Raw genomic sequence first — 14,652 nt, forward strand, 5'->3', positions numbered from 1 at the left:
AGTATATGTATATATGGTGGTAAACAAAAGTGTCCCAACCAAAACACAGATATTTAATTTGTCAATGTGCCACATGCGTCGTGGATGCTAACTTTTTCATTTTCTAAAAAAAAAAAACTCTTCAATATTTCAAGAAAAGACGTCTATTGGTAATATTGTCGCATGCGAAGTTATCTTCTATAAATAGCTTAGGCCAACATATGCACTAAGCACACAGCACTCACTTGGCCTTTGTTTTCTGTCTACAATATTTGCAAAAACCACACTTCTTGATATCATAATTATCATATATTGATCTCAATGGCAGCAAACACCCAATCCGCGGATGCTCCACGGCGGTTGGCCAACTTCGCCCCCACCGTTTGGGGTCACGATGACTTTGCTTCTTTTGCTTCTGATCAAGACTCGGTGAGTATATATATCACACTTTAATCTTAATTTATATACTTCTATGTGTTTGATAGTTGTTTTTTTGGGCTAAGTAAGGAAAATTATATATATATACATATGATTGATATTGTAGGTGTATGGATTATACACAAAGAGAGTGGAGGAGCTGAAAGTGCAAGTGAAAGATATGTTATTGTCTACAAATGACGTTGTGGAGAAGGTTGAGTTGATCAACTTGTTGGGTCGTCTCGGTATTTCATATCATTTTGAGAGCGAGAGTGAAGATCAACTTATGCAAAATTTCAACGTAATCAAAACTAACTCGTCAATGACAATGATTACAACCTGTATGATGTTGCACTTCAATTCCGCGTCTTCAGACAACATGGTTACAAAATGTCTTGTGGTAAACGATTGATCGATAATATTTTTGTAAACCTAATTTAATGAACTATTTAATGTGTTTACTAACAAGATGATTTGTCAATTATTGAAACTAGACGTGTTTGACAAGTTTAAGGGAGAGGATGGGAAGTTGAGGATGAGTCTAGCTAGTGATGTGAAGGGGATGTTAAGCTTGTATGAAGCTTCTCACTTGAGCATGCATGGAGAGGATGTTTTGGATGAAGCACTTGGTTTTTCAAGAACTGCTCTTCATTCCATGGTGACCCAATTGAACCCACATTTTGCAAACCAAGTTTCTCATGCATTGCAACAACCTTATCACAAGGGCATTCCACGAATTGAGTCGAGGCAATACATTTCTTTCTACGAAGAAGACGAGTCTCGAAATGAAATTATGCTCAAATTGGCGAAAATCGATTTTAATCGCGTACAATTGTTGCACCAACAAGAGCTAAGTCATGTGTCAAGGTACGTACAATTTCTTTTACAAACATTTTTCTATTAATTATGATTGGCTTAGTATTAATTTTTCTTGTTAATTTTGTTATCAATGTAGGTGGTATAAAGACTTGGAGATTGCTTCAAAATTTCCTTATGCAAGAGACAGAATTGCTGAAATCTACATGTGGACAGTTGGGTCTAACTTTGAACCACATTATGGACGCGTCCGAATTTTTCTTACCAAAAGTGTGACAATGATATCAATCTTAGACGACACATATGATGCATATGGTACAATTGAAGAACTCCGACTCTTGACAGATGTAGTAGAGAGGTTTGATATTAATTTCTAATAATTCCTATTGTGTGGGCTGTTTTGGTGGCCCGAGTTTACGCTCACTCAGATGTTCGAAGGACATGTTGGGCTGGGTGGTTTATCGTTTATTAAAAATTGAAGTGTATCTATAGTTGTTTAAATTTGTGAATTTAAATTGATTTCTAGGTGGGACATTGGTGCCATTGATCAACTACCAGATTACATGAAAGTTCTTTACAAGATGATTCTGAATCTGTACGATGAATTCGAGCACGAATTGAGAAATGAAGGAAGATCTTCTTGTGTCACTTACGCTAGAGACGCGGTAAGATTAATTACCTCGCTAATTAACCTCACTTAATGCTTAATTATTGGTTTGTTAATTATGTTTATGTGTGTATAGTTAAGAGAAATGGTGAAAGCCTACCACGTTGAAGCCGAGTGGTGCAACAAAGGTTACGTACCGACATTTGATGAGTACATGGAGAATGCACTGATCACAAGCTGTTATCATGCAATTCCAGCTGCATGCTTTCTAGGCATGGGGGAAATTGCGGGAAGAAAAGAATTTGAATGGCTCAAAAGCATCCCAAAGATTGTCAGGGCTTCCGAGATGATCGGTCGTCTTATGGACGACATAATGTCACATAAGGTATGAACAATGAGCTGCTATAATTTTCGTGGTTCGATCCTTAGTGGGATCTATTCTTGTTTAATTTTGCATTGGGAATATGTCGGCTGGTTGTACGTGTGAGTTGTTCGGCCTAAGCTTAGGCCCAACTTGGCTGTCCAAAATAGGCAAGCCCGGTGGTGTCGTTTGTTGGACCTATGGTCCTATATGTCTAATTTTGTTGATATTAAATCATTTATAAATGATAATGAAACATTAAAGCAATATTTGATTTATATGAATTGAATTTAAATGACTATATATTTTTGAGATAGTGCTGGAAATTAAGTTTTGAAAACAAACATACATGGACTAAGTTAGAGCATCAATTTTCTAATTATCATATCTTAACCAACTTAGGTCCAAATGACTTGAAACTTGAACCACATGCACATGAAGGTTTAATATATGTTCTAGGACTATAATCATGAGAAATTAAGTGCATCACATATATATTTGGTCATATGCTTAAATTCCGCCAAAACTAGGTTTTACCTAATTTTGTGCATATGTGTTCTTTGTGAACGTGGTGAACCAAATGAACTCCGATTTAAATAAAATTTCGTGTGCATCTTAGTTTCATCACTATGAACATATTTTATTTTGCAAAGTTCAAGAGAAAATGTCATTTACACTGAGTTTGCAAAATGACTTTGAATTTACACTTAGAATTTATCGGTTTCACTATTAGTGATCTAATTGCTTGGTTGAGTGACCAAACGATTTCCGATTGTTATGAAATTTTACATGGACATTCTAATACATATAAAATGATTTATCATGCAGTAATATGAATTTTCTGGGTTGTTTTTCTAATGTAATTAACCTATGCGCTCTATATGAAGCTCTTTGAGCTTACATGCAATTGGGGAGTTATACCTTCTATTTCCTTGTAGGTTAATCATCATTGTGGTCTCATATGGCTCAGAATTCAGTATGTTCAAGAGTGGTCGAAGTCCTGTTTCTAAGAATGAGCTTGAAGCTCTAGGAAACTATGAAAAATCCTATATTTGCCAACTTTCCACTAAGGCACTTAATCAAGTTGAATGAATCAAAACATTGAGGCTATTGGTTGTGGTCTTCATGGAGATACAACTCTTTTCAAACATGTGGGACAAACCTTTTCCTCTCTATCATTAGTGATATATTCTTGTTTGACATTTTCACTCAAGACATGTGCTACCAAGAAAGTTAGGATTGGTGCAATCAAACAAGATCCTTGACATTTTCACTCAAGACATGTGCTACCAAGAAAGTTAGGTTGGTGCAATCAAACAAGATCCTTGACTAAGGGATCACTTTTGAAGTCTTTGATTCAAAATGAAGGGACAAGATGGCATAGTACAATTTACATCCATGGTTGAGAATTAAAGAGAGTTTGAATGGTCAAGATTTGAAGACATACATTGATCAAAGGGTTGTGCTTGTGACAACACTTATGGAAGAAAGGTACAACTTGACTTCTCTCAAGCTTCCAACGTCTATATGCTCTATGGTGGAGATTTGTTTGCTCAAATCATCAATGACCAAGATTAGGAGCTGCAATGGATGGTAGAGATCAACTCTTGAAGTTTGATCCAATGGCTGCAAGCATAGGAGAGAATTGCCTTTAAAAGAGGATTTTCCTTTTGATACAACTTGGAGAAGCAAATTGAAAATTATCCTTGAGAGAAACCTCTTGCTATCAAGTTCATCAATCATCAAGCTTTCTTGCTATTTGCTACAACAATCTTCTCCAATACAAGCCTCTACAATCAAGGACTTCTCACTACTCTTGCTTTTGCAAAAGGGAAGTTCCTATATCCTTTAGGCTTTGTTTACTTACAATCTAAACCTCTCTTTTTCTTAAAATCCTATCTTTGAGAGTGTTGCTGTAATCTTGAGAGTTCCACACCAAATACCTTTGAGGTAACCTGTGAGAACCTTGGCTGAAAATCTCATTGAGAAATTCCCTTTGTTAGGGGAAATTGTAAACATTGAAGTTTGAGGGAGTTCTTAGAAACCCTTGGTGTAAGGAGTTTTGTGGGTCTCTTAAAACCACACCTTAGTGGAGTTGGGAAAATCCTAGGTTGGTGAATCTAGGTAGTAGACGTAGGAGAAGGGTCTCCGAACTACTATAAATCGCTGTGTTGATTTCTTTGTTTACTTGTTTATATTTACTACTTGTTTCAAACTGCAGGATTTTCAAAACCTTAATCTGTCCGAGATTAGCAGACTGCCTTAAACTTTGAATTTTGATCTGAAATTTTGATATAGTGTTTATTAAGGTGTTGTGACATTGCATATAAAATTTCGTTGCATTTCGACATCATTTGATAGGTAAAATCTGAGTTGAAAAATCTGTGTGCAGTGTGTTGCTTGAAAATCTGTTTTGTGCAATTCTTGATTATTTGATATTTGGTCATTCACTATATTGTATCACATCTTGCATTGGATTGAATATTGATTAGGAAAATCATTAGAGTCCAAATTTGTGTGCTACTTGTTAATTGCCATTAATTTGTTTAAATTGAAAAAGGGATTCCAATTGGAATTTGGGGACACAATTCACCCCCCCTCTTGTGTTAAACTCGATCCGTCATCGTTTTCGGTCAAATTTGATCATGATTAATATATATTGTTAATTGAAATTAATTAGTGTATACATGTGATTGTAGGAGGAGCAAAAGAGGAGGCATGTTGCCTCAAGTGTTGAGTGCTTCATGAAGCAATATGGAGTGTCGAGTGAGGAAGAGGTGGTTCAAGATTTCCAGATTAGGGTTGCGAATGCATGGAAGGATATCAATGAAGAATGTGTGAGACCAACTGCTGTGTCTCTTCATCTTCTGATGCCAATTCTGAACCTAGCTCGCATCATTGATGTTGTCTACAAGAAGGAAGATGGGTATTCAAATCCAGTGAATTTGAAGGAGCATGTCAAGTCCTTGTTCATTCAACAAATACCAATGCAAGATTAACGTTGTTTTCATACTATTTAGGATGTTTGACTTGGTATTTGGTTTCAGTTAAATAAACCCTAATTAATGGGGTTAGTTGGGCTGTTTTGATTTCTTCAAGCACTAATCACGTTGAGTTGGTTTCCAACGTGGGAGCATATTTCCTTTCATTGTACTGGCTATAAACATAGATGTTTATTATTCAATAAAACATAAGATTACAATTTGTTTCAATCTTTATTGTCTAAAATTCTACAATAACAAGCCAAATCAGGCCCTACAGTAGATTGTCTACTGCACGGCCCCATATCGGTCTCGTGGACCTCTTAAATGCATAAAATTGATATAGTGTGTATTTGGCAGAGCGGTTGTGTTAATTTTCAACGTTAGTTGTTAAGTTACGGAAAAAAAAAATTGAGTTTAAAGTTGTGAAATAAGCTCGTAGGTGTTTGACAAATCTGTTAATTGTGGTTAGCGGTTAAGTTGTGTTAAATGTATTTTGTTTTTTTAAAATTATTTTATTTAAATATATTGATACTATATGGAATATTTATATTACATATAATTTTTTATATTTAAATATATAATACAAATATACAATATTTAAATGTATAATAAAATGTAAAATATAAGTTTTTGCATTTTTTAATTATAATTATTTTTGAAATTAAATTTAATTTTCTAAAAGTACAAATAAGCTAATTTATGTATTATTTATTACATATAAATAATATATACAATATTAAATGTAGAAACTTTAATTTTACATTAAGTATGTTTTAAAATATAAGCTTAATATAAATACTAAATAAAAAAGTACGGTACCCACACCTTTTAAAATTAAAAAAAAAAAGGTATGCGGTCCATGCTAAAAAACAGCCAACGCTATGAAACAAGTTGTGAAACAAGCATATGGAGCTTGTTTCAACTGGGCGTTACCATCCCGTTTTGCAGGCAGTAACGCCCAATTTATTGATGCATTTGATGAAGCTTGCCGTGAAAACAAGGTCATATAGCCAGTGTTAGGAAAAAGAGGGGAAGTCAGTTATCTCTTGTTCAAGTATTTGTGTACCTCAAAAGATTGTCTGTAGAAAACCCCACTAAAGACAATTGTAGTGCACTCTATTGAAGATTCACTTGCAGCCTCTGCAATGGAGATTGCTATGTACTACAAAACCTATATACAGTATTCTCATAGTCGATCAATGTGAGACTCCATTCACAAGGGACTCTTTCCTTTCAACTTTGACCGGGCGTGAAGAACCATGATATTGAGACAACACACCTCCATACACACGTGCTCAACTGCTGAGTTGTACGGACATGATTTCATGTGGATAATGTGGAACCTGTAGAGCTCACAAATTCAGTTGAATCATGTGCATCCAACTCAATCGCTGTGATAACTGGAATACTAAACTGCTAGAATCTTTATCATTTTCGAAAATGACAATAGCAAAAACCTAATGTTATGGCATTATTGTCAATTCCAATGACCCTTTTTACCAATTGTTCCCAGACAACAAAGCATGATCACCAAAAACTAATGTCTGTGTACAAACTATAATACCTACTATCGCTAGCAGTGATGCATCCCTTTCATGGCAACTTCAAAGGCGGTGAGTCTATGACATGCCATGAGGATGTACATGCCTTTCAAACAATATCAGCATATTCTCCCCAATGAGACACGATGTTAGCATTGTCATATGTATTTGACTTGGATCTACTTGCTGAACCAGCTCCATCTTTCGAATAATTTCTTTTGAGGAGTCCAGATTGTCCCCACCCCTAACACACTACCTTTTTCTTCACGGAATTCTTATTTTTTCAGCTTTCGGCTACCAATGCTGAGTTCTCAAGCGAAACATTATTTTCATATGTCAATCTTTTTTCTTTAGAAAAAAACTTGTTTGTAACTTCCAAAAAATTATTTGCTCGTTCCAATGAATCAATGCAGCTTTCATGTGTGTTCATTAGAAGATTGAAGAGACGATAAATAACAAAATTATAGTAGTACCTTCCGTCATCATAAAAATGAAACAAAACATAAATAATATGAATATATTTCTACTTAACAAACGCAAAAACCTTTATTAAAAGTAAGAGAAAATGCTAATTAAGTTTATATTTGACATCAAATGAATAAGAAAGATGTTTAAAATATAAAAAAAAAAATTAACTTTAGATTAAATAACCTCGATTTACCGATTCACCAATTTTGTAAAAAGCCAATCTTTTTTTCCGGTTTTCTCCAATTCTTGAGCAAGTACGGAATTTTAGCTTATCAAATCGAAAATATGGTCAGTTCATCAAGGGGTCGGTCCAATTTTAATAACAGTGCGTGACACTGAAATAGTCGCAAGGAACAAAAACTGGACTGTTGAGTAAAGCATATATAAACAATTTGTAAGAAACCCAGAAAATATAATTTTTTTGTGACTGTAAAAAAATCAGAGTAATTAATTATTCTGCAAATATGTACTCGACATGTTTGTTAGGTCACAAGTAGCTGCCCAGATGACACTCATGTATGTGGTATCAGATATGCAAAACATTAAATTTAATTTCCACTGGCATCAGATATGCAACAGTGCGTTCGTGTTAGCCTCTTGCATCAGATACTCAGATCAACGCCGTGTTAAAAAATTAACTGGCTATGCCTAAGGGTAGAGATTCTATCTTCTTTCTTTTGTTTACGTATTCACGTCTTCTCATCCTTCCTAAACAGATGCTTGTTCTTTGCTAATGTCATTGTTGCTAATTAGGTTAAGGTCATTCTAGCCATGGTCAATGTCCTTGTTTTACGGTACCTGTTCCATTGTAAATTCAAAATACTCGAGCAAAATTCAAAACTATTTTTCACTTCCTTGAGCTGAAGCTTGTGTAATATTATTCTGTTGAGCTGAGCTCAAGCCTGATTCTTACCAAGCTCAAATCAAGCTTGTGCTGATCTCTACCCCTAGTTTTAACTTCTAACTAAAACCTGTCTGTCTGACAATCTAATGTCAAAAGTTGACTTGTGCATATACAGTTCATTTGATCTGATGAAGGGAAATCCTTGTAAAAGTTGAATGGGGGATGGAAACCCTTGTCAGTTTGACCGACACCAAAGTGTGTGTGTACTTACCCCAAGTGTAGGGTATCGTCAAGTAATAAACCGGTGAGTCCGGTATCGATCCACGAGGAAGCAATGCAAATTTGAAGTGAATGATATGCAAATGACTAGTTAACACTAATAAACACAATGAATATCAAATAAAAACAAGTAAAAGAAATGGGCCGAATGACTCGGTAGCATGAGCGATTTTGTAATCAAAGTAAGCACAAATTGGATTTAAAACAATTAATTAAAAACCTAGTCTCTAATCCGTCCCGGTGGTTACTCGGTTCTCATACTCAAGGTATCATTGCAAACACACACAACCATACACAATGCATTGTGTGATACTATCAATCATGCATATGCAAAGAGAATTGGGATATAAGACTTCAATTCATACATGTAGGCCATCGGGTCTCTTAATCTACGATGAACGCAAAGGGATAAGCACCTAATATTATGGATTAATGTTCCCCCTTGGGGCTCGGCTTGGCTAACACCCTAGTTTCACACTCAAAGATCAATTAACCATAACTCTCCCATGCACATTCCTAAATTAACCCAAAACCCCATCATCAATACACATAATTAATAGCTATGCAATGGAAAACTCAATTAATTAAGGAAATCATGCAATGGATTTAACAATTCTCAATCAAACACATTAGATGCAATCCCTAGACTAGACAATCCAAGAATACAATCAAATATGTTATTCTCATATATCCACTCACACAACTATCACGAAATTAAAAGAGAAGAATCGAAGCTACGATTCTTTGAACATACCTTGAGTAATCGAAACCTTGCATCCACCTTTCGGGATTAGAAACTAGAGAAGAGAACTACCCACTCATGATTGTTGCAATAAACATCCAATCTATTGTCATCTAAATCAGAGTTTATACAAAATCAAGAGAAAGCACCAAAAAACAACAAAGAAAACTTAGAGAGAGAAACTAGATCTACACTACTCCTATGGTGGCTTCCTCTTGGAGAAGTCAATGAATAATGAGGAAGCCAACCAAATCTTAGGGTTTTCTTCTCTTTTTACAATAGAAAATACCTAACTACCCTTATAAAATCGTTTCCCATTGGTTACATACATGATTTACCCCAAATGCCCTTGAAATTTCGGTGCAGAAAATTGCAGATTCGCCGTAGGTGTCCGGACGGGTGTCCGGACGCTTCATGCCTCCAACTTGCCCGAACAAGGTCCGATTCCTACAAAACCAAGGGGAAACATTTGTAAGTGTAAAATTAAGCTAAAATGCAATCAAATACATTAACTAAGTGCTAGAACATCCTAATTAAAGGACATTAGAACCTCAAAATAGAGGTCCAATCACACCCCCCAACTTAGACGTTGCTAGTCCCTAGCAATGCAACCACTACCTAAAACTAAAATTTGCTAAATAAAATCCTAACTCACTGACGTAGGCATCACGGTTGCATTTAGCGCATGCAACAAGCCTTTAAACCCCTAGGTCACCCTAGTGGACGAGTTGTAGTCTCGTGAGGGCTTATCAGAGCGATACCCACAAACACTTACCAAGGGATCCACTATTACTTTGAAAGCACCATAAATTATTCTTAAGTTCTCACATGCAAGAAATAGAGCTAATCCCCCAATTCCCCCGCTAGTCGAAAACATGTAAACTCTTTGGAAAATCAATCTCAATCCCCTTAAAAATGACTAAGAACATTTTTATACTATGAAAAATATAAGTGCAATCAAGCAAGACAACTCAATACATTCACACAAGTAAAACTTTGTTACGGAACCTTTTGGTGTTCATAAATCCCCAATCCCAAATGTACACAAAAACATAAAAACATTGTGCTAAGTAAATGACTTACACAATTGAATTAAATATATGTGTTTATAAAAGATAATTTGGATGGGCATAGCTTTGAGAAAGAAATCACCTACAAGAGCAATTAATGCATCCGCCAACTCACTTGCTTACCTTGAATCAAATTCATCAAAAGGTTAAATGGTTTGTAATATGGCTAAGGGACAAGGTAGGAAGAATTTGGACTAGGTAACAAGTTGCAAGGTTAAGTTCAAACATGTGAGCTAAATTCTCATTTTGTCACCCCTTCCATTGCACCACAAATTCAAACACTTCTCATCCTTTACACACAAAGGATTAACTTTATTGCATACACCTCTTTTTGATTTTTTTCTATGCACTTTTTTTTTTTTTTTTTTCTTCTCGAAAATGAACAACATTTGAACAACAACCCTCAATTTGTTTTCAACATAAGAAAGGGTAATATCACTACCAACTTATTTTTTTTTTTCAAGCTCCTACTCAACCTTGCAACCAAAGGTGGGAAGTATTTAAGGAAGTGGTGCACACAAGGCTTGTAAGTGAAATAAAAAGGCTTAAAGAAATTTAGGCTTATAATCACTCACAAATGAATAGGCTAAGCTCAAATCTCTCAACCTAATGAATCATTCAATCCTAATTTCATAGGCAAGTGGCAAAATACAAAAATCACACTTCTCAGTAATCAAATGTAATGTTTACAAAGCTATTGAAGAACACGCGCTAAGATGTCAAATGAATATCAATGAAAAGAATCACCCAAAACCCAATGTATATCAATGAAGAATGGCTCAAAGGAATGAGAAGGGTAAAAAGGTAATTTTTCAGGCAAAAGAATCCAAAAACGCAGTCATACAAATGCTTCAATGCCAAGATGTTTGCTTAACTACACAATTTTATATCAAACTAGGTCTCAATCATCCCAAGAAAGATTGATTATAATTATCTCACTCAATCACATGCATCGATTTAGCAAAAGAAACCAAGGAACCTACTCTACACTTGCACGTGTGAACAAGAATAAGAAATTAACAGTCAAATTGGTGGTGAATCCCAAAAGCATCTACCCTTCCCTTCCTAAAGTCCATCTAGCATGTATGAACAACAAAGCATAACACAATAGGATAGAGGGTAGGAAATCATACCATACTCTTCAAAAGTGATCGGAATCATGAGAAACGAAGCGTATCCTGAAAAAGTTAATACCAACCACACTATCCAAGCATGACACAACAAGACTTTTTCTTTTCTTTTCTTTTCTTTTTTTTCAAAATTTTCAAATTTTTGATATTCACAAAAGCACACCAAAATAAAGCAAGTTTCACAATGAATTCACAATTCCCTCACCCCCCAACTTAAATGAGATATTGTCCCCAATGTCAAGAATGGAAAACAAGGCAAGAACAAATTGTGAAATGCATTGTGAACATACAAAAACACACCAAAATTGAAATCAAATCAAAACTAATCACAACCATACTATGGTACAAGGGTGGAGTCTAACCATGACACATGGGAGAATTGGGATCCTTGAGATCCCAAGAACATCCTCATAATCACTACTCCCATGTTGAGGAACATGACGGACCACGCATGATTCGGTCCCTTTTTCCCGAAACTCACATGGAAAAAATTGTAATTGGGATTTGGGACGCCATACTTTTTTAATTTCTGTAAAAAATTTCTGTGCAAAGTAGCATTTAGAGGACTTTTTAAATCCACTTGGTAAAGGTATTTTTTTTGGTTTTTGAGGATGCACTTGGTATGATTCAACTTTGAGTGGGGAAGGCTCTAAAGCTCCTAAAAGAGAGGACAAAAATCCCACACCGTAAATAGTTAAGGATTTCAAAACTCCTTTCATAGCATCTCCCTCAATCAAAAGTTTACTACCTTTCTCAACCAATGCTAGTACAACCTCAATTGAATCATGTGCAAGTGTCAACTTTAATTTGTCCTCAACATGAGAGTGAATATAAAGCTTAGGGACGTACTCAATTTCCCTCCCAAGGTCTAAATTGTTCCCCTTTTTTCTCACTTTATTTTCCTCTTTCTCTTCATTTCTCTTATCTTCGCTCTTTTCCTCAACCTTTTCAACTTGAGCATTGTCCTTGTCTCGACATGATCTATCTCCAACTATAACATTTTTCACCTCACCACCCACTTCTTCCACTAATTTCTCATCCTCACTTACCTTAGGAGTCATGGTATTGTCAATTACTATCCCACTCCTTGAGGTAATGATGGGTTGTTCTTGTTCTTGCACATTCAACCCCTCACTTGAAGTTTCGAATTGAAATTCTAATGTTTGAGTGATCTTTGTCAATTGGCTTCTTAAATCTTCCAAGGCTCTATTGGTTTGCTCACGAAATTCAAATCTCCTTTGATTAACCTCCAATTGAGCTTCCATGAATATTTGAAGCGTATCCTCAAGTGATCTCTCTTGGGGTGGGGTGCATGGTTGGTAAGATGGTGGAGCTATACATTGGTGTGAAGATTGTGCTTGCCTAAAGGGTTGGTACTCATGTGCATGAATGTAGTCAAAAGGAGGAGGTGCATGTAAATTTTGTCCGAAGGGAGCATATTGTGGCACTTGTGGCATTTGATAATACATAGGTGGGTAGACATTTTGTGGGGCAAATTGCGCCGCATTGTCTTGTTGAAGTGGTTGAGGTGCATTTTGCAAAGCATGCTCAACTTGAACATTTTGCAAATTTTGGGCATTGTCAATTTGGACATCTTGCCCTTGCACCGGATTCATCAACTCATCAATATTCACATGTTGCAAAAGACGACGCAATGCATCAAGATTCATATCACCCCCATGTACACTCCCCGCATCACTCACATTTATATCACCACCTATCCCATCTCTATTAGACCCATGCCCACTAACACTATCTCTAAGATGAGACATGATGGCAAACAAAGCTATCAAATAACACGAAAGATGGCAACCAACCAAGTCAAGTAACACCAGATTTTTCAATCAACAAACAACCAAGAACAATGTCAAGCAAGAACAAGAGCAAAGATAGGAATAGAATGACAATCAACCTCAGGAACAATTACACACCAAGAAGTAGCAAGTAGTGATAGAAAGAAAAATGCGCAAAGCTCTCTCAAACAACGTATCACTACCAAGCAGCAAACAAGGTGGCATCCATCGCCCACAGGAATCTAAGTTAGCCCCATCCGCCAAGTTCTTCTCACAACTTTTTTTTTTTTTTTGTTTTTTTTTTGTTTTTTTTTTTTTTGTTTGTTTTTTTTTTTTGTTTTTTTTTTTTCAGCAACTACACAAGAAAGCAAGTAAAAGGGAGGAACGAAGTTACCCTTGAAGCGTGACCGTGCTCCTTCCTTATTTGATGACGTTTAATAGCATAAAGCTAGCATCTACAAGCCACCCAGCTCCGTCTTTGACACTCACTTCCCCGGCAACGGCGCCAAAAACTTGACCGACACCAAAGTGTGTGTGTACTTACCCCAAGTGTAGGGTATCGTCAAGTAATAAACCGGTGAGTCCGGTATCGATCCACGAGGAAGCAATGCAAATTTGAAGTGAATGATATGCAAATGACTAGTTAACACTAATAAACACAATGAATATCAAATAAAAACAAGTAAAAGAAATGGGCCGAATGACTCGGTAGCATGAGCGATTTTGTAATCAAAGTAAGCACAAATTGGATTTAAAACAATTAATTAAAAACCTAGTCTCTAATCCGTCCCGGTGGTTACTCGGTTCTCATACTCAAGGTATCATTGCAAACACACACAACCATACACAATGCATTGTGTGATACTATCAATCATGCATATGCAAAGAGAATTGGGATATAAGACTTCAATTCATACATGTAGGCCATCGGGTCTCTTAATCTACGATGAACGCAAAGGGATAAGCACCTAATATTATGGATTAATGTTCCCCCTTGGGGCTCGGCTTGGCTAACACCCTAGTTTCACACTCAAAGATCAATTAACCATAACTCTCCCATGCACATTCCTAAATTAACCCAAAACCCCATCATCAATACACATAATTAATAGCTATGCAATGGAAAACTCAATTAATTAAGGAAATCATGCAATGGATTTAACAATTCTCAATCAAACACATTAGATGCAATCCCTAGACTAGACAATCCAAGAATACAATCAAATATGTTATTCTCATATATCCACTCACACAACTATCACGAAATTAAAAGAGAAGAATCGAAGCTACGATTCTTTGAACATACCTTGAGTAATCGAAACCTTGCATCCACCTTTCGGGATTAGAAACTAGAGAAGAGAACTACCCACTCATGATTGTTGCAATAAACATCCAATCTATTGTCATCTAAATCAGAGTTTATACAAAATCAAGAGAAAGCACCAAAAAACAACAAAGAAAACTTAGAGAGAGAAACTAGATCTACACTACTCCTATGGTGGCTTCCTCTTGGAGAAGTCAATGAATAATGAGGAAGCCAACCAAATCTTAGGGTTTTCTTCTCTTTTTACAATAGAAAATACCTAACTACCCTTATAAAATCGTTTCCCATTGGTTACAT

General features: G+C 35.9%; 1 pseudogene; it reads left to right on the forward strand.

The window, feature by feature from the left end:
* Positions 1-300: 300 nt before the first annotated feature.
* Positions 301-5,350, forward strand: LOC120003638 (annotated as a pseudogene).
* Positions 5,351-14,652: the final 9,302 nt, after the last annotated feature.

The sequence above is a fragment of the Tripterygium wilfordii genome, chromosome 8 (genome assembly GCF_013401445.1).
Source record: "Tripterygium wilfordii isolate XIE 37 chromosome 8, ASM1340144v1, whole genome shotgun sequence".
Lineage (NCBI taxonomy): Eukaryota > Viridiplantae > Streptophyta > Magnoliopsida > Celastrales > Celastraceae > Tripterygium > Tripterygium wilfordii.